Source organism: Corapipo altera, unplaced genomic scaffold, assembly GCF_003945725.1.
Source record: "Corapipo altera isolate COAL_440 unplaced genomic scaffold, ASM394572v1 2b, whole genome shotgun sequence".
NCBI classification, from domain to species: domain Eukaryota; kingdom Metazoa; phylum Chordata; class Aves; order Passeriformes; family Pipridae; genus Corapipo; species Corapipo altera.
In genome coordinates, this window is record NW_020884874.1 from 11,742,363 (window position 1) to 11,764,592 (window position 22,230).

At 36.6% G+C, this 22,230-nt stretch overlaps 1 long non-coding RNA gene across 1 annotated transcript; it reads right to left on the reverse strand.

The window, feature by feature from the left end:
* Positions 1–13,081: 13,081 nt before the first annotated feature.
* LOC113959995 lies at positions 13,082–17,040 on the reverse strand. The gene is made up of 3 exons (XR_003531959.1): positions 16,972–17,040; positions 14,874–14,996; positions 13,082–13,159 (listed from the first exon to the last, which is right to left on the reverse strand). It is a non-coding gene; the product is annotated as an uncharacterized LOC113959995 (long non-coding RNA).
* Between the last annotated feature and the right edge of the window lie 5,190 nt (positions 17,041–22,230).

The following is a 22,230-nucleotide window of genomic DNA, read 5'->3' on the forward strand; positions in this document are numbered from 1 at the left end:
ATGTATCTGGTTCTCCTCCAGTCATAATATTTAAAAGGTATATGAAAAACACCCCAAGTTGACATAGAAAATTCTATAATATTAGAAAAAGGAAGTAATGTCTGCGGTGGAGTGATCAGTGTGCATCCAAAGTACAGGATTTGATTATCTTAGTAGATATATTGAGTCATTATTATCTGGTTTCCTTTTGTTCTTCTACACAATATTTGAGTTCATTATACCCAGAGGTATTTAATTTCATAAACTGGTGGTGTGTAATTTGAAGTGTTTCTTTCATTTATTCTTATCTAATCTTTTAGTTATTTATTTATTTTCCTAGGCAACTATTAACTATAATAGCCAAATATTAAAAAAGAGAAATAACAACATTCTACTCTTACTTTCCTCCCTACTTGAAGATGAATCAGCTGAATCATTTTGTCTGTTCTTGAAAACTTCACTGAGTAAAAGTGAATCAAAGATGAGAATTTTGTAAGTGAGTGAGAAAGTGGTTCAGATTGTGGTTGTTCTCATCTTCTGCAGCAGTGAATTTTCCAGCCCTGGTTGAGATCTTAGAAAATTTCCATTTTAGATATTCATGATACAGAGAGATTAGAGGTTGATCTCACATCTCCAGACAGTGTTATTGCATTTGTCCTTTAACAGGTTTTGATTAAAGACAAAATATGACAAATACACATACATATATACAGCATATGCATATGTGCTATTCTGCATGATATTTTGGACCAATAGGTTGTTTCTGCAATGACTGCTGGAACAGGCATTACAAATCACAACACTTTATATTCCCAACACAGAATTTGCCACCTTCTTGAAAACAAATGCAAGCATTTACATGAACAGTACAAAAACGCAACCAAAATATTTAGAAAGCAAATTATTTCACTACATTTTCTATGGTTGGAGAGAGAATAAGAAAGAAATTTGTGGCAAACATTCAATATGTCATTAAAGAAACTCCTGAGAAATCTTCAGTTCAATAGTTCGTGCAGAGGTGAACACAAAAGAAATATAGCAAATTATCTTAGAGAAGGAGTGGAATTATGAAGGCAAAGTTTTGGTTGATGTATAAGCAAAGTAACTCATGACTGCTCTCATGGATCCATGTAAACCATTTTTGGAGGATCCTTTTGGAAAGCCAGTCATATCCTGAGCTGCACAAAAAAAAAAAATGTGCTGCCAGCAGGTTAAGGGAGGAGATTTTCTCCTTCTACTTCATTCCTATGAGATCCAGGGCACAACACAAGAAAGACATGGACTTGTTAGAGCAAGTCCAGAGGAGGGCCACGAAGATACTCAGAGGGATGGAGCACCTCTCCTACAAAGACAGGCTGTGATATCTGGGGTTGTTCAGCCTGGAGAAGAGAAGGCTGCAGGGACACCTTATTGTCATCTTTCAGTATATAAAAGGAGCTTATAAGAAAAAAGAAGAAAGACTTTACCAAGGCTTGCAGTGACAGGACAAGGGGAAATATTTTTAAACTCAAATAGGGTAGATTTAGACACTGGTACATGTTGTTCAGAGAAATTGTGATGTCCCATCTCTGGAAGTATTCAGGACCAGGTTGGATGAGGATTTGAGCAACCTGATATAGCGATAGATGATCGAGCCCCTGGCAGAGCTGTTGGACTAGATGATCTCTAATGTGTCCTCCCTACCCACACCGTTCTGTGATCCTAGGATTCCTTGCTCACTGCAAGCTCTTCCAAACAAAGTGCATGCGTTTGGTGATTACATGTTGCTTCAGTGTTGTATAAAGGGTTCTCTCTTTATTGTGATCTGGTCAAGATCTCACTAAAAAACACTCAGGAATTTGGCAACTGATGTATCATAATTACCTCTTTCTTTAATTTTTTTCTTAAAAATTCCTGAGGATCTTACATGAAAATAGGAAAAGCATCATCTGTGGCTAGCAATCAAATTGATAGAAGTGAGGATAACGTTCTTATGAACAGCTCCTGCAATTTTTTAATCAATCTATGAACATGGGAATGGAAAAGTAAGATTGCAATAACCCTGGAGCAGATCACAGGGGCCGCAAAAAACAAATGAGCTCAGTGTGTATTTCAAATTGTGAAAAAAATTTTAATTATACATAGAAAAGTCAATATTTAAAACTGATAAACATTCCCTCCCCCATCACCCATTGCACAATACCACTTTAGGAGTGGAACTAACTTGCTTTTTTCAAATGTGGAAAACTTTCAGGATTCACAGCTTTCTGAAACTGTAGCAGTGTGATTTACATGGATTAACACGCCCACGTCTCCAAATCCTTTCAGATCATTAAATTGCCCTTATCAAAGGAGGGATCAAGAATTTATATTTGGAAAGTTTCTGCATGCCCTTTATTATCTCTAACTGCTCAGGTAAAACAGAAGTCAAGTTCATAGGCTCTGAACTGTTGCCATCAATGATTATATTTATCTGGTGTAAATGAGATAGGCTACTAGAAATGGGGCATTTGATATACCCTGCATTTTATAAAAAGAAACATCATAAGTGGATATGGGTGAACTGTTTTATGAAAAGAATTCACAGTTCTTTAGAGAAGGGATGCTTTGTTCTTGAAGTGGCAGTCTTTTTTTACAAAGCCATTTATGGTTCAGGAAAATTATGAGAGGGATGAACTTTATATTTACCTACCATTATTGGCATTGTGCTTTTCTTCCCTATCAGAGCCCACTCACAGTTATATTCTGCATTGGTTCTTACCATACCTGCCTGGAAATTTGTAATTGCCCATCAATGCTATTGATTTCCCTTTCCTATACACTGTATGTTATACATGTACCCAATAAAATTTGAGATTCTAAGTTAGTTAATTTAGTAGTTTTAACTCAATCCCCAGCCAACAGCAGATAAAAACATATGCAGCACTACTCAGTTGACACAGTTTTTTCATCCGTGCTGAGGAAATGCACTGGAACACATCCAACACTGACAGTAAATTGATTTGCACCCTTGAGATGCTGGCTACTCCTGTCAGAATTGAGTTTGTTGACAGATGGCAGGCAGCATGGAGAAACTTTTTGTGGAATTGCTTATATGTTACTCAGAAATGGATAAAAAATCAAATAGAAGTATGGTGGTGGAAGAAAGGCTGAATAAATGGATTTATTATAGCCTCAGATTTCTTCACTTTCTGATAAAATTTCTGATTGTCCAAATGAAACAATGTTCCAACACTTTTTTGAGTTATTTATTATTTTTCTCTGTTACAATATGATGTGCATCTTTTTTTAAATGCAAAAATTAAAAATATGTCCAACATACAGAGATTAAAGTATGCACTTGTCAGAAAAAGAGTGCTATATATACTTCAGCTATTAAAATCTTGAAAAATTGGAAATATTAGCACAGGAATACGTTCTCTGCTATTTGAGATAACAGCAAAACAATAGACATTAAAATTTCTAGTTCTGATTTTAAAATTGTCAGATTTTGTGGGAAATCTTATCTCTCGATGTAACTAGGGATGATTTATTTTACCTAGTTTTAATCACATCTGGATGACTAATTTTCCAAATTTCTTTATTACTTTCGAAATAGCTACAATGTTTCATGTTCGCATGCAGGTTCCATAATTCCAGAGTTAGTCTTAAAGATGTCAAGGGCAAAATGGCTCCTAAACAGTGTGTCCTACCTAATTTTTGCTGTTAAGAAATAAGAAACGTTATCAGACCATTTCGTTTCCCCATAGTGTTACTGACTGTGATATCAAATTAAATTCTGAAGTCTCTTATTGTTTATTTTAGATTTCAACTAGAGAAATAGCTCAGTAAAAGCAAGTTTAGCTCAGTAAAAGCTCAGTTAAATGACAAGTAAATGTGACAACTGTGAGGAGGGGCTATAAAATATTCTACTAATGCTTGAGAGGAATAACATGAATTGTCAACTGGCTTTATTTTGCTTACATTGATGGCTAATGGTGACATGAGAAGAAATATCCATACTTCACCCATTTACTTCCCAAATAAATTCTGTGGTTTTAAAAGGGTTGAACCAAGCTCAGACACTTCAAGAATAGGGGAATAGGTAGCTACCAAAGAAAAGGAGAATGAATTGGTAAAAGACAAATGAGGATCAAAGAAGATAAAAGAAAAAAAATAAGAAGAAGAATGAAAGAGAGAAGGAATAATGAGATATGACAGCCATAAGAGAGGTTTGTCCATCCCCCTAGCTGTAATAGTGTTGACAAAATTTCATATATTTAAATAATAGGTTCATTAAACATTAAGATCTAGGGACAGATGGGATGAAGGGGCAAGGCAGAAACCTTTGAATTAGAGATCATCTAATGTATACTTATATATACATATTTTCTGATGGAATACCGCCAGCCCCATTATTTATTTTTTTTAACATTCTTGGAAATCATACAGGGATATAGATTGGCAAGACCAAAACTACTCTGCCTCCTGGGTAGCTCTCCTGACAACTAGCTGCCTGAAGAGTAGACTGCCAAGCTTTCCAGGACATCTGATTTCCCAGCTGTTCACCTGGTGAGCTGCTGGCCTTCCAGGCTCTCCAACTGGCTGCTTCACAAACTCTCCAACTGGGATGGGGGGTTACCTGGTGTCACAGAAATCAAGCTCTCTTGTTGGAGTCAGCATTGGCTATGTCTGGAAGAGTATTTGTTTTGGAAACTCTGAAATGTTCCCAGTGTTTTGGCAGCCTGGACAATATCTACATTTCACTACTTTCAAAACAGTATCCATCAAAATTTACAGAGTCACAGTGAAAATCCTACTTTTGTTGTTTCTGGCATGCTGGTTTTCCCTTTAAAAGTGCTAATCTTTGTCCCAAATCAGGAAGAAAAAAAGAAAAGTAGGCTGGATTTCATGTCAGAAAGCAACACCATTTCTTTACCATGTGAGTGTAAAAAGATATCTTGATTTCAGAGAATGGAGAAAATCAAAAGCATATTGAAAAAATGCTTTAGTAAGACTGTTCAACTTTTATTCTGAATATATTTCATTTCAGGGTAAACTTTACAAAACAAAAAAAAAGTTCTTCTTAGGGAAAAAATTAAAATCATAATCTCCTTACATGAAATTACTTCAAAATAGCCCTAAAAATCACATATCTATAAGAAAGAAGCATAAAACTGCCCTTGCACATTGTCTTTTAAGCCTTTTCTTGGGGATATGACAAGGAAAGATGTTTTTTAAGAGGTATCTCTTAGTGTTTCAGGTCATTTACTCTTTTAGATCAGTGTCTGACTCCGTCTGAGAGTCGCACTGGGTACCTCTCCTGCTGCCAAAACTATTCAGAACAGACTTGGAGGGGGTGAGATCACTAAATGCTGAATTAGGTCATACTTTCTGCAGACCTATAAGGTCTTCATAGACAGCTTCCTCAGACTGATAGTTCATATTGATTTCTGAACAGAAAGGGCAGCTGCATATGAGGAAAACACTACTGATGTTTTTAAGCGTCACTCTTACAACATTAACTCTTTCATATTAATGCGCTATTTTCTCACACTTAACTTTTCTTTTCTCACTGTTCTAGTAGAAAATGAGGGGAAAAGAAATTTCCATTTCCATGTGATTTCAATACCTGATGTTTCAAAACACAGAAGTGGTTTTGGAGCTACTTTTGTATGTCAAGTTGCATATTTACACATATATATTAGGGCCACTTCTGTTTAATATCTTTATCAATGATCCAGATGAGGAGATCAAGTATACCCTAACTCAGTTTGCAGATGACATCGAGTTTGGCAGAAGTGTTGATCTGCTGGAGGGTAAGAAGGCTCTGCAGAGGAATCTGGGAAGGTCAGATTGACAGGCTGAGGCCAGTTGTATTACGTTCAGCTAGGCAAAGTGCTAAGTCCTGCACTTGGGTCACAACAACACCATGCAGTGCCACAGGATGGGAGAAAAGTGTCTGTAAAACGGCTCAGAGAAAAACAACCTGGGGATACTGGTTAAAAGCCAGCTGAACATAGTCAGCAGTGTGCCCAGGTGGCCAAGAAGGTCGATGGCATCCTGGCTTGTATGAGAAATAGTGTGGCCAGAAGGAGCAGGGAAGTGATTGTCCCCCTGTACTGGCACTGGTGAGGCTACATCTTGAGTTCTGTGTTCAGTTTGGGCCCTCCACTACAAGAAAGACATTGAGATGTTGGAGTGAGTCCAGAGAAGGGTTGGAGTGAGTCCAGAGAAGGGTTGGAGTGAGTCCAGAGAAGGGCAATGAACTTGGTGAAGGGTCTGGAGCATGAATCTTGTGATGAGCCACTGAGAGAGCTGGGGTTGTTTAGCCTGGAGCAAAGGAGACTCAAGAGAGATCTTCTCACTCTCTACAGCTACCTGGAAGGAGGTTGTAGCAAGCTTGGTCCCTTCTACTCAGGAACTAGCAATAGGAAATGGCCTCAGACTGTGCCAGGGGAAGTTTAGATAGGATATTAAGAAGAATTTCTCATGGAAAGGGCTATCAAGCACTGGAACACGCTCCCTGGAAAAATGGTTGAGTCACTATCCATGGAGGTGTAATAAAAGATGTTTTGATGTGGCACTTAAGGACACAGTTTAGTCATGGGCTTGGCAGTGTTGGGTTAAGAGTTGAATTCAATGATCTTTAAGGACTTTTCCAACAAAAATTATTTTTGAGGATGAGTCTTGAAAGGATTCTCCAGAATACATGTCAAAGCATTACTGGATAACTAGTTCTGATTTTAAAAAGAAAAGCATAACTTGTTTGTCTAACTATGTGTCCTGGATCTGGCCAGGACAGGGGTAGTTTTTGTGGTAGCCAGGACAGAGCATGGCCAGGACTCAGAGGTTATTCTATATCATCTCACATCATTGCCCTGGCCAGGGGCAAGGGACTCTCTTTGGGAGAAAAGGGTTCCTTCTGGTCAAGTAAAAGTGGCAGAGGGAGCCATCTGGTATTGGTTATTGTCAGGGAGTTTCCATGTGAATGGTTTCCTTTCTTGCACCTTCTGTCATTAGTATTGTTCCTGTTACTGGTAGTTTTCTTCTGTTTTCAGAAAATTGTTCTTGTCTCAAGCTGTGATCTTTGCCTCTTTTGCCCCCAGTTCTCCTCTTCAACCTGTTGCAGCAGAGAGGGAGAGGGGAAAGCAGGGAAGCGAGAGAAAGCGACCGTGGTTTGGAGTGTCTCAGTGGGGACACTGAATTGGGGAGTATCATTTCTAAACTATGACACTATGGATGTAATGAAACACCATAGGGTATACAAGACATGTGAAGGGAATTGACTGACCAAATGACACATGTTGGTATGTTCCCTCCTCTTTCAGAAGCAGCAGAAAGGCAGTCAGGGCTTCCTTGCAAACACTAGTAGATCCCTAGCTATCGCTAGGCAACTGGATTCTGCAAAAACACTATTTATCAAAATTCTTATGTCATTCATTTTCTTCCTGTCCTATCTGAACCCTTAAAATGTGAATATTTATGCTGGTCAGATCGCAAACATAGTCTTGTAAAATTATGCTCCATACAATATGTAATGGTCCTATATTCCCTAAAATTCATCTACAGAAATTAAACTGAAAATTGCCATATGATTTCACAAATCAATAAATATAAAAGTGATGATAAATAAGACATGAGGAAAGGATGGAAATCTTCATAATAGCTACAACTGAATTTACCCTTCACTGTGAGAAGGTCTTTTACCAGTTATATGTTGACTTCTGGAGTTCTCTGCCCTCATAAAAGAGAGATGTTTCCCAAAATAAAACTATGCACTCAGCTTAACTATCACTGATATGTATTATGTTTGGATTTTTGTGTTGATATGTTTTATACAAACACTACAACCACACAGCAAGGTTTGAAGTCCTAGTTTTAAAGGAAGACTAGGAAGTCAAAAGTTGTGATATGTATTTACAGTCAGTCAGTACATTTCAGCAACAACAGTAAGCATGGATCACAAAATAGGTGGTTCATTTACTCAGATTTTGGAACTCATGGAAAAGAGTGAGTCAAGCTTCAGCAGCTCTGGGATTGGAAAGCCCAGCTTGAAGCAAAACTTCAGTCACATTAGTGCTATGTTTATTAATGGGTTAATAAGGAGAGTATCAGTTTGCACCATGCTGTGTGTTTCAGAATGTTAGAAAAGGCACTTGTTTGCATGGAAGGAGAAAGGTTGTCCTTGTAAATAAAGCGAAGTGTTTTCATCCATCACTACAATACAGATCCCTACAGAAAGGTCTCGAGTTCCTTGTGTGAGCACAAACAGATATTCCATTGGAGCACAGTTCAGGGGAGTGAATATTTGTGATGACATCTTTCTGTGTGATGCAGTTGCCTTAAAGTAGTGTCTACATATATATGTGTGTACAAACATATATAATATATATATAAAATGATGGAATCAATAGCTTGAAAAATTCTGTACACAAGAATTGATTGTGTCACTTTTTGAACTTTAAAGTAGTTTGATATGTACATGGATAGAAAAGGGTGTGCACTTTGCCAACATAGACACTGAGGTGCAGAAATTATGATTTCAAGAGGTGAGTGGTTGACGTATCTGTGAATGGGTACTTTGGAAATAGTTCTTTTTGCAGAAAATTGTCCCAGCCTTTTTTTCTGGGTTCTCATTTTCATCATGAATATATGCATGTTTCATTTTAATAACATCTCCATGACTACTTGGGAAAAAAATTTTTTAGTACAATTCATGAGTATTCCAGTCCTGCATTGAAAAAGTAACAGGCAGAGAAAGAATTTACTCTGCAACAATTTACATTTAAATTCATTTACAACAAATGCCCTTTGTGTGTGCAAGAGGTTTCTGTAACTGATGACATTCTATTGTACAAAACCACAGAGCAAGTAGCTGCCTCATGATATCCAAACTGAATCATAGCTGAATGGTTACGAATATTCATTAATCCCTCTGTCAATTTGAAATACCATTTTACAGGGTACCAAGTAGCTGCAGTATCTACCTGAGTCCCAGAAAGTTCGTAAGAGCAAGTACTATGTTGAAATGGGAAACATGATATCAATACTAAGAGAAGGGCAATATATGGCACAATATTATATCCCTTTAATTTCACAGCTGAGGAAAAAGGACTTTCACTAAAACCAATAAGTGTTTTGGATACTGAGAACACTCAACAACCCTCAGATATTTCAGATTGTCTTGTCCTTTGTCTCACTGGTAGCACAGGGTGGGGACACGCATTGATTACTTTCACTATTATTTTTTCAATGTTTTTTAAAGTATGTTAATCAGAATGTTCTTTTACAACAAATATTTTAGCCAACATGAGCACTTCCCCCTCATAGCTTTCATAGCATTCATAGTTTTCCTATGGCTTCTGTTATGACCAAATGCGTGCGTGTGTGCGCTTGTCCATTTTTCTTCCTGTATAACAGTACACTGTTTTTAATCACAGAACCCAGAGAGGAAGGGGAGGCAGTGGAATTGATTTTGTTGGAGGAAGAAGGGAACCTGAAAGAACAACCAAGAAACAAATGAAAATGGAACGAAATTGTTTAGGGGGCTGGGGGACACAAAAGTGTAGATTGATTATGTATAATGGACTGTGGACAGTTCTGAGGAAAGTTAGAGTATGAAAGAATGCCAGATTAAAGTCAGAAAGGAAGTATGAAATGGGTAAGGACAGAAAAATGAAAGAAAATAAGAAAAAGAGCTGGGAGAAAGCCAATATAAACTTGAAGAATGGGAGAAATCTCATAGCATGTTTTTGGGTATGTTTTTTTAGCATGTTTTTTGCTCAGAGCAGCTGAGGTCAAATATTAATTGGGAAGCAAGAGCTATGTGAAAAAATTAGCCAGCTAAAAAACAAACAACTTTCACAAAAATTTAAAACAAGAAAATATATAGTATTTTTTACTTTGCTCATCTGGCAGTCATTTAACTTTTTGAGAATTAACTAATTAGAGCAAATCTCTGTTAATACAGAGAGATATCAATCCATATGTTTGGGGGTTTTTCTTGGAGAAGGCAAATTCACCATGTTTCAAACTGGTTTTTTTGACATTTTGAAGACATAGAGTTACTGTATGAGCAGTAATAGGTTTACAGCAGGAGATTCATCATGGCACTGAAAGATCCTCATACAGTCTCTTAGAGGGCACTCTGTAGCAGCTTTAGGCCTAACCTTATTTTCCATGAAGGCAACAAATTTGGAAGCAGAATCTCAGGGATAGAAGCAGAATATTTTCCACAGACAGTACTCTCCAGCTACACCTGATCTTTATGCTATTAAGACAAGTGGGCAGATCTCCCCAGGTCTAGGCAGGTTCAGAAGAGCTTTCTCATATTGGTTTCCTCTCCTTGAGGTCACTCAGGGTAAAATCAAGACAGTCTGACCACATTAGGTCCCTTGTTTCCTGAACAGCCACTCATCAGGACTTGAAACCCAGGTTAAAGACATGCTTTTAGCTCATGAGATTCCATGTGATTTTCTGAGCAAATGAATAGCTTTTGTAGTGGAGAGATTCCCAGCTGCCAGGAAGGTGGTTCAGGCATGTGTCATGCAATATAGTCTGGCTAAGTTAGCCATTACAGTGTAACCCACGGACACGTTTTTTTGAGAGCTGATTGATTTTTTTTTACATGTATCAAGTTATTGTTCCCTCAAAAGCCCACACCCCTGAGATGATAAGGGACTGCCTAGTGTAAAGCAGCACCTGTGAAAATAACCTTTAAATGTACATAAAATTGTACATATACTTGGCTCTCAAATGCTATCTAAGGAGGACTTGGCACTCAACTAAGACAAAATACAATTATTTACCTGTAAGTCAGCTATTGATGGCATATACTAGGATCACAATATTCACTTTCCATTCATACTTGCCATTCATTCTTGCCATTTGTACCTTTCTTTTTTCTCCCTAAGTCACAGTCATAATTCTTTTTATTATAGATTCTGTGTAGTTCATCAGATTCTGTTTCCATTCCCTCCAGTCCTTCCCTCCCTCTCTCCCTCCCCTCTTACTATGAGGAGGTTCGGCAGAAGTTAGAATGCCTTGTTGTTCAAGGATTGATTACAAATGATAATGTTAATTATCATGTTGAAGTGTAGATTATGAACTGACTGCTACAGGTCATTCCAGAATTAATATCCTAATATTCCCCTTTTCTTTCAAATTAACAGTCTTCTCAGTTCTCCTCTAAACTTCTTTTCCTTTTGGATTTGAAAGTTATGGGATAAATGAGTAACTCGGTGTAATGGTTTTGGCTGGGATTGAGTTAATTTTCTTCACAGTAGTTAGCAGTGGGATGTGTTTTGGGTTTGTGCTGAAAAGAGTGTTGATAACACAGGTATGTTTCTGCTCTTTCTGGGCAGTGATTTGAGTCAAGTTCATTTCTGTTTCTTATCCCACACTACCAGTAAGGAGGCTAGTGGTGCACAAGAAGTTGGGAACGGACACAGTTGAGACAGAACATTCCATACCACATAGCATTAGGCTCAGGATGTAAAGCTGGGGAAGCAAGGAAGGGGAGAGGTTTGGAATGATACCATTTGTCTTCCCAAGTAGCTGTTAAGCTCAATGGAGCCCTGCTTTCCTGAGGATGATTGAACACCTACCTACCAATGGGAAGTGGTGAATTAATTTCTTGTTTTATTTTGCTCATTTATGTGGCTTTTGCTTTACCCATTAAACTGTCTTTATCTCAACCCATGAGTATTGTCACTATTACTCTTCCAATTCTCTCCATATCCTACCCAGGGGGTTGAGTGAGCCACTGTGTGGGACTTTTTTGTCAGCTGGGGTTAAAACACAACACTTGGACATAGACAGAAATAAAATTGTTGAGTATTGGACCTACATAATTTTTACTAGTATTGCAGCATTATTGGAGGTTACACTTTTATTAAGAAAGGAAACAGGTTACGCACATTTTTATAACTTAGATACTGCTTACACTTTAGCCTCTCCTTCTTCTAAGCAACATGGCCCTGTCCAAACTGCTGGTTAAAAGTGGTCATTAATATATGAACATGCTAACACAACCTAAATGACTATGGTACTAGTTATTGCTGTTCTAGACATTGGTAGACAGTACCATTCAGGGGCCCAACTGGACCAGGCTCTTGCCACATATGGAAAAACACTGAGCAAACATAAGCTCAAACCTTGAAAAATTCACAGTTGTCACTACATGAAAATGTACATAACACTGTGTCATTACATGAGGAATATGTAGGACAGTTTAAAATCTGATCTATTGCATGTCAAGTGTTCTTTAGGAAACTGAACAAAGTTGTATGAGAAGATTTACTCTTGCAAATGCTGAAAATGTTATAGTCCACAGTCTAGTTATCGCACCTTAACCTGTGTTGTCATAAGACAGGAAATTAACATTTAGACAAAAGAGATAGGATCCATAGATGTAAATAGAAATTATACAGTTCTGGTCACCATAGTAAGCTATGGTCTCAGTTGATGCACCTGACCACTGCATTTTTTAGAGAAAGTGTAGTGGGTTGGCTTTTGGACTTTTTAGGCCTTCCTTAGCAACGGGGGTCAGAAATCTAATGAAGTATTCCATATCATCCTTTAGCATAACACAACATATAAATAAGGCAGAGATAAGAGAGCTCGCTCTCTTCTCTCTTCTGGTGCCTGAAGTCAACAGGACGACAGGTCTCTCCACAGACAGTCTTTGCTTGTATGGGCCAAGGCCTGTCTGTTTAGACCTGCCATTATCTCCAGTCCCTCCAGGAGGTGTAGGGAGTTGGTTGGTGCTTTGCACAGTTCTGCTGTCTCGTTCAGGGAAGTATTTAATTCGTTTTTTTTATTTATTCACTAGCTCTCAATGGTGTATATCTGGAGGATATTTGTTTTAGGGTTTTTTATCCCTGTTTTCCCCCTCCCTTTTCCCTTTTTTCCCCTTGTGAGCTCTCTATTGTGTGTACAATATATTCAAATTGTATATATAATTGTAAATATATATTTTTATATAATCCCATTTCATTCAGGCTTTTTTTGATTTTTCTGTGGTTCGTTTTTTTTCCTCGCTTGAAAGAGTGGGGGGGGGAGGGGACAGCTTGGATTTGGCAAGAAAGCCAGGCCAAACTGATACAAAAAGAAAATCAGGAAAAAAAGGGAGAATAATGGGGAAGTTTCTATTTATACAAGGAAAGAATCTTCAAAGTCTGAGAGAAGGGAGTATTTGATACTACACTAAGATGTTTACCTGAAAACAGGAAGGAAAAAGGTATCAATGCATTGAACAATCAAAGAGAGAAATGTCATAACAATTTTGAAATTGATAAGTAAGCTAAAATTAAATAATCGTAAATGAGAGAATATTTAAATGATGTGTTAAGTAGTTCACAAAGGGCATGAATGTGACAAAAGTAGACCAGTTTGGGGATATAGAGAATTACAGAAAGATTAGATATAGGATACAATTCACATAAAATTACCAGGAATAGATACAATTAAATTCACGGTAGAATAATGTCAGCACATTTTTGTTTGCATTTTGATACTTTTTACATATTTACACAGATTGAATACAAATATATACGCCTGTATATATAAATATATGCATACATATAAAATATAATATGCACTGTCATATGCACATAGAGACATGGAATTTTTATAAATGAATGTCAGTCATGTACTTGGTAATGTATAAACAGTTCTCCTAGCTTTTGGCAAAAGCCATGAATCTGAGGATAGAACTCATCTACAATTTCCATAGCAAGCCCATATTTTCTAGTAATAGAATTCTTCTAAATATCATCATATTTTCTAAAAATACTTTCTCCTTCCCCTGCACATAAAATTCTTCAAAAGGTAGTACTTAAAATGTTTACATTTATTTGAGAATATTTTTAATACTCTACACTGGTACGGCCTCAACTTGAATATTGTGTGCAGTTTTGGTAACCACAGTATGGGAAAAACATTAAGTTCTTAGAAGATGGTGAAGGGCCTCGAGGGGAAGCTGTATAAGGAGTGTCTGAAGTCACTTGATCTGTTCAGCCTGGAGAAGAGGAGACTGAGAGGAGACATCATCGCAGTCTGCAACTTCTTCATGAGGGGAAGAGGGGAAGAGAGAGCGCAGACATTGATATCTTCTCTCTGTGGATGTGAGGGAATGGCATAAAGCTCTGTTGGGAGAGGTTTAGGTTGAATATTAGAAAAAGGTTCTTCACCCAGAGGGTGGTTAGGTACTGGAACAGACTCCCCAGCACCAAGTCTGACAGAGTGCAAGAAATGCTTGGACAATTCTCTCAGGGACATGGTGTGACTCCTGGGGCTAGTCCTGTGTAGGGCTTGACGATCCATGTGGGTCCCTTCCAACAACACATTCTGTGATTCTGTGATTGTGTGAATTGTCACAAGGTCCCTATTATATATTCTCACTGCATTTCTACACTATTGTATAAGTATAGCAAAAATACTTTTCTAAGACCATATACCTATCGTTTCTACTAGATCACTTTTTTTTCAATTATTCACTCTGTATTAAACAACATTAGCTTAAAAGTGTTTTGGTGATGTACCCCAAGGAATAAACATCTCCAAAGTGAGTATTAAAATATACAGTATACGTATGAAACTGTAGCAAGGAATTTTTGTCCTATTTTTACATGACAGCAAGCTACAGATTTTAACGTGAAAATCCGAAGCGAAGCAGGATTGCATGTAGGCATTGGGCCAAAACTGAACTGTGAAAATTTAAACTCTTGTGTAGGCTGCAAGATTACTTTCTTTTCTTGATGGTGTGATTTTCAGACTTGATCTTTCTCCTCACTGTTTACACAATCTTTATTTCAAGGTACAATAAATTTATTAAGACAGTATTTGCTCTAAAATTCTTATAATTGTAAAGGATTTCTTGTGTTAATAAAATACCACGTAGTGATATTGATTTGCTGAAAGTTCAGATTTACCTTTGCCTTTTTACAATTTTGTCATGTTTTGTTTTAACATTCTCTTCCCCTCAATTCTGGGAGATACTTTTTCAGATCAACTGTCAGTCACATGCAGGTCATCACCAGAAAACATAAATAAAACTGCAAACACAGTGTTTTTGCTAGAAACCTGAAAATCTAGAAAATTTTCACAATATTAATAGGAAGTAATTACATTTTGTATTGTGAGATCTTTTTATAAAAATTGGTGTTCTGGTGACTATTTATGTATTGAACATCTAGAATGTCACTGAAGCTAATTATTAAGAAAGAGTAGTGATTAAGGGATGTGAGTATAAACATAGGCTTGCATTCCTTATTTTTCCTTTCTATTATAATGCATATAATAGACTCTGCATTTGTTAGTCCTAAGTATAGTCTTTCTCATTTAACTGCATATGTAGATGTATGTAGGTCAAAAGCTGTGCAATCAACCCAAAAGTTAACATCTTTTTTGAACATACTGCTTAAACAAACAAAATTAGCACAAAATAATTATTTATTGTAGCATATATTTAAAACAAACTCAGTAATTGCTAAAACAGTTAATTAGAAAAAAAATCAATTGCATTCACTAGGATATTCTATAAACCAGTTGCATCATTTAGTGTGTGTGAAATAGTAACGGTTAGCAGAAATTCTTACTAATAAAGATATCACATGCAGAATTCATTTCAGCCTCACATGGATTTCCAGCAGGTAATATCTATGGTCATGTAGATTTATTTTTTCTCTGACAGCAAGAGTATATAATTTGGATTTGAGATGATCTTTTATCTGTCTCGTAGGTCTTCAGATCTGAAGCTTGACCTGCTCTCCACCCACCATCATCACCTTTTATGTCAGTCAGAATCCTGGTTTTTGGAAAAACTGTTTTAAAAAAAAAAAAAAAGGGAGTGGGGAGACTGGCTTTTGGTTTGGTTACTTTTTGGGCTTTTGGTTTTGGGGTGTTTTTTTAAGCAAGAAGTACTAGTTGTCTTTGAAGATTTTTTTAAGCAACTTATTTGTTTAGGTTCTTGGACATGACCTCATTAGGCATCAAACTGTTTCTTTATTTTATTGCTAATAAGCTTAACTGAAGCACAGTGGGGCAGTACTGTGTGCAAAGTAAAGACAACATTATTTCTGCATCTTAATGGCAAGTACAAAGACTTTCAAGGCAAGTAGGAGAAACCTGTATTCATTCTTGAACAACAGAAGGTGAGTATTCATGGCAGGTGCAGCCATTTTTCAATATATTATTGAAGAGAAACCCCACAGGCAAAGAATATATTCCTAGCTAGCTGAATACAGAGATCTTAGAGTGATAGGTGCTACAGAAGGTGTTACGATTGATAAACTGAACAAGCCAGGACTCTTATAGAGAAAATAATTACCAAATGTTCATGAATAGTTATTTCCTATTACAGTGCCCAGTTGCAGTGTAGGCACTTAAGGCTATTCGTTGTTTATTGAACATCGTCAGAACAAAGGAACCTCCACTGAATTGCAGGCTTTTTTTGATTGCCTAGGAGGGTTTACTCTTTTCATTCGTGCAATCCATCTCCTTAGTAGTTTTTTCAGAAACAAAAGGCTTAGTTGGAATTGGAGCCACTCCCTACAGTGTTAGAAATTATAAGTGCAGACTTAAGCCCATGTGCATAATGCTTTTAATTTATTTTCATAGTTCACATACCCCTCTGTCATATACTGATTACCCATTTCAAAAGATGACCAATCATGGTCACATTCGCAAAGAGATTGAGGCACCAAAGATAGTAACTTGTCATGATTTTCATTAAAATTTGCAACTGGGAGTCCTCAAGAACAGAAAATTAATGACTGCTGTATTTGTTGACAGTATGATTTCCAAATTGCAATACAAATGTAATGACCATCGATGCTGCTTGAGTGGCCTGCCAGATAATCTGCTGTATATTGCCATAGCGCATGTTGCCACTTGCTCGGAGGGCAGTGAGAGGGCACAAGAAGGAACTGAGATCTTTGCAAGAAGATGGTGAATCAAAGAATATGCTCATTGGAAGGAATCTCAGGGAAAGGGAGAGTTATAAAGAGTAAGGTAAAAGTCTGGACCTACCATGATAAGGATACCCAAGGTACCTCAGAAGACAGTTCTGTACAACCCAGTCTTCTTGATTGAAGTTGATTGAAAAACATTTTTCAAAAATTCTGAAGAAAATTTTATTAATAAATTCCACAAGAAAGAAGAGAATTTTAAAAATTTAATCTCATTTTTCACTCTTAGGCACTGTGCAATGATATGCCCATGCTTTCAAAAGCATGTAAGTATTCAGAAACTACCAAGAAAAAACTATGGGACAGTTTTCAGCTTTCCATACAAATTTTGCTTTTTATTGGAGGTCTTGTGCTTTTTCCTTCTCCTTGAGATATTTGGATTGATAAATTGACTAACAAAGATATACAGGTCTAGCAGACCGATGCCTAAGTGATAATAGATTGGTTTATTAAGAAAAGGAGCACAACACAAGAAGAGATAGACAATATCTTGCAGTAAAGTCTTCAGCAAATAAAATAAACCAGCAAACCTGTTGCTGCAAGAGGAATCAGCTATATCAGAGTTACAACTGTTTCATGACACAGAGTAACCAGTGAAGTCACTGCCTGTGAAGTCACAAATGGAAGGCATCAGTCAACCAAAGAAAAATAAAATCAATGGAGTATGTTAAGATGATGAATATCACTAGGAAACTTTACTATTAAGTGAAATTCAACAAAAATGTTCTGCCAAGAAACTCTATTTTGAGAAGGTCTGTTGTGGTGTAAAATTGAAAAATGATTGAAAAAAAAATATCTTCAGACATTTTAAAACTTCCATTTTAAAACTTCCCATTTCTCATGGCTGAGGTTGTCAGTTTCCCCCACTTACAATACCCTATGTAAGTCAATTTAGCTTTCATTACACCGATGAAGTCAGCTGAAGAGACCCACTCCAGCACCCACTCTTGTATGCAAATATCCCACACCATCAGTGAAGGTATAAACAGGAGGGAAAAGAGTGACCTCTGCCTCCAGCTTAATTATCTATAGATGTGGCAGGAGGAGGAGAGAGCAGTGCACAAATGACTCATCTGGAATGTGACTGCTCTTCTGTTCCTGTGACATGGTCTACAGTTCTCTATGAGATGGATTTTTTTCAAGGATGGAATTTTTCAGTTGTGCCTGATCTGATGTGATTTATAAGTTACAGCATGGCTCCAGTCCTGCTAACCTTCTGTCAGGCTCCTCATGATGCAACTCAGGAGACTTCCCACTGCAATACTACAAAGTCACCAGCTGGTAGAGGTTGTTTTAGTTCAGACACAAAGGCATGGTGCTTCTTGGGAACAGAAGCAGTTTACATGAAGCAATAAATGAGTAAATGTTCTTCCTAGACCTGGGAGTGTGGGGGTGTCTATAAGCAAATTCAGGTCAACTCCAAAAGTAGTTTCACCTACTTTGTAAAGATTGTTATACTACCTAAGATATTAGCTCAGAGAAAAGAGACTTGACTCTAATAACTATTGTGCTAATAAAACAAAATTAGTTGTGTTGCTCTACAGATGTGTTTGAATGACATCCCTGACCCCACCAAGATAAGCTCTAGCACACCCACAAAACAATATTTGACTTGCCTACAAAAGGTAATTTCATTATACACCTAATCATCTCTATTATTTCATGCTGACAGTCTGGTATGATGCAGCTGGAAGTCTTACATATCAAAAATAAGGGAAAGAAATGAGGATATTCCAATATGAAACAAAACAAGATTATCAAGATTTTTTTTACCTATGATTACTTATACGCTGTAGTTTTCATACTGTCATCCATGATAGATACAGTTAATTTTTGCTGTTTTGTATTTATATTGCATGTTGTCATTTCTATCATTAATCATAAACATAATCGTCATAGAGACAGAAATGTCTTTTCCCAGACATTTAATTCTAAAATATAATTATCCAGACTTCCTGCTGTTAATGGCATAGAATTCTAATTACTTCAAAATGAAGCCATTATTCATAAACTTCAGGCTTGTAACACACGTTTACAGTAGATGGAAATTAGTATAGAATTCATCACTGTGGAGAAGCTCTTGTTTGCCACAGGCTTATTTAACTACTCTGTTTCTTAGTACTGTTTTTGTCATATACCATTAAGGAATTATAATGTACTCAACTTCCTGTTTACACAGAAAGATATGAACAGAAATCCTCCTTCACTGACAATGGGCACTCAAATTTTTCGCATGTAAATAAAGTACAGCTATATCTTTCTGTTGTAGGAAGGCCCTTGAAGTTGGTAATGGCAGTAATTTAATTAGCAGCCACTAGTTCTGAGTCAGATAATTCTCACAGTGGATAATGTACAATGAAAATGGAAAATATATGTGGCAATAAAAACTTAGATTAATAAGGTCAAAATAGAAAAATGTTGATTTGAGTAATTTTCCCAAATTTTCAAAGACAAATTGTAAAAGAATTGTGTTGCATACATGGTTTGTTTTCATAAAACAATGTTCAAATTTGGAAAGCAATTACAATGTGGAAATTATATTATATTGCTCTAGGCAACCTCTCTTTATCACATTCATAATTCTTGAAATCTTATTATTGTGTTCTAAGACTGTGTCCAAAAGAAGGTTACCTGTGACAGAACTCAGTTCAGAAAAAAAGAAATCAGCATTGGTTAAAGAAATGTAAAGCAAAAAGAATACAAAATATAAAGCAGTTCCAAGGAACATATATGAAAAGACAGTAAAACCGAGAAGCTTCTTTTTCGGTTTTGAAGACTGAGATTTTGTTCTAGTTCCTGGAAAATCCTACTGACATATCTTAGACTCACTTGTTTTCCTTGGTCTTAATATGCAGCAAAGATTTAAAATACAGATATTATTCCATTTGCATACATCATTTCTTTATTAAGCATTTGTTTATGGAAGAAAACACTTAGAGAGGAAAGCACCAAGAATAAGATATAAATGAATAGATTAAAAAAAAAAAAAGAAAACATGAGCTCTATTTGCAACACTTTCTGACATATTGCTGTAGCAGATTACACCTTCTAAGTTTTTCATTGTAAAATAGGAGACTTCTATAAACACAGCAACATTGAGAGAAATTGTATGTCACTGAGATGTTTGCTCTAAGTGGTTTTATATTAAAGGTTTGAGTAGCCAGCTATCTTTAAGAAGGCTTAGATAAATGGTACAGATAAAAAAAAATACAAAATGTAACAGAGAAGAAGTCAATTTAAAAGTTTATGTTTGGACTGGGCCTGTAGCTTGGTATACATCTTGGGTTATGTTTGAACATCAAATTAGTTTAACTTATTTGTGTATGTATTGGGTCAGGCTGGGACGGAGTTAACTTTCCCTATAACAACCCTCATAGTGCTGTGCCTTTTATTTGTGGTTGGAATAGTGTTGATAACACATTTAGCAGCCACCCAAGGTCAATCCACCACAATGTAAAAAGTTATTTGGAAAGGTACTTAACTTTTTATATCCTCATTTACATTTTTCAATAATTCTTTAGTTCACAGCTCGGATTTTAAAGCCAAGCACATGGGCATCTGTGGATTTTGGTTCAGTTTTGTTTTGTTTTTCTCTGAAGACTTGGATGTTCAGAGCTCAGAAATGTATCACAGCTTTCATTGAAAATATGACACAATCACAAGTTGATCATAAATGTAGTTGAGCTAACATTCTTACTTGAATATATAAATATGTTGGTAAGGAACACGGCTTCGAGATTTTTATTTCTTTCGCATAAATACTGCAAAATGTCACCTGAAGCCAGTCCATTCTGATTTCATGGCAGGGACAATAGAATTCTGTCTTTACATTCTTTTTTTTCAGACTGATTTATTTGAAAGCTATTTTTACCATAAAACAAGATGTTAAATATGAAAATCTCATTAAAATTGATTTAGGTTTCCCTAGGTTTTACTTAGACAAACCATGTCTGAGGACAAGGGTCCAGGTTATGCTGGGCTGCTCATCTTTCATCCTCCCAAGAGACTCCCTGCAGTGATATCTCTAGGGCTGGAAAAAAAAAGACTGACTACTGTAGAGGTTGGGACTTAGGCAGGTGGGCAATAACAGGCTTTTAGCCATTTTAACTAAACTCTTTTCACTCTCCAGCCACAGAAGACTTCTGCCCCTCACTACGAGACACTGAGGTGCAGGAGTGTGTCCAGAGAAGGGCAACAAAGTTGGTGAAGAATCTGGAGCACAAGTCTTACGAGGAGCCGCTGAGGGAGCTGTTTATCCTGGAGAAAAGGAAACTTGAGAGACTTTCTCACTTTCTACAACTCTCTGAAAGGAGGTTATAGCCAAGTGGAGGGTGGATCCCTTATCCTAAGAAACAAGTGACAAGATGAGAGAAAATGGCCTCAAGCTGTGCTAGGGAAGGTTTAGATTAAATATTCAGAAAAATTTCTTCATGGGAAGAGTTGCCAAGAATCAGAACAGACTGCACACAGAAGTGGTGGATTTACCGTCCCTGGAGGTATTTAAAAGATGTTTTGGTGTGATACGGTTTAGTTGTGGACTTGACAGTGCTAGATGTTTGGATTTAGTGATATTACAGATTTTTTCCAACCTAAATGATTTTATGATTCTTCTCCAGTGACCAGTTCAACAATCTTCACTTTTCCTTCAAAAGAAGTGTATGAAAAAGTACTGTGTTCCATACTCTCTTTGGAAGTACACAATCAAAGTAGGCTATTTTTATTGTTTACCTATGTGTTTAATAGGAAAATAGACTCAGTCATTCAGACCTACTACATAACAGCTAAATAAAATTTCATTCTTTGTGACTGATTTGTAGTTTCCATTTAAGTCTTTAAGATATATTCTTTGTTTCATGACAACATCCTGAACTTGGTTTGGCACTTGTCTCTCTACAAATTTTAGTAACTCCTGGTAGGATTCCTTCACTGTTTTGTCTCCGACAATATTTTTCTTTAATCCATTGTTACAGCACTACTCACCTCTAACATATAGTTCTTAGTGTAACAATCAAAGTTACATAAACTAAAAATCCCAAAGCAGTTTGCCTCAAATCAACATTCTGAATGACGCTTATTACTATTGTCACCAAAATAATAATCTGAAAATGTGATTGGTAAATTGCAATTTAAACTTACGATTGAAATAAAACATTTCATACCACTTCAAATGGAATTATTTGATTTTAAGTTCTTGAAACAATTTTCAAGATAATGAATAGCTATACTAAGAAAACGAGTAATAATAATAACAAATAATAATAACAACAATAATAATAATAGTCAATCTGTGGTACATCACCCAATATGGACATAACATTCA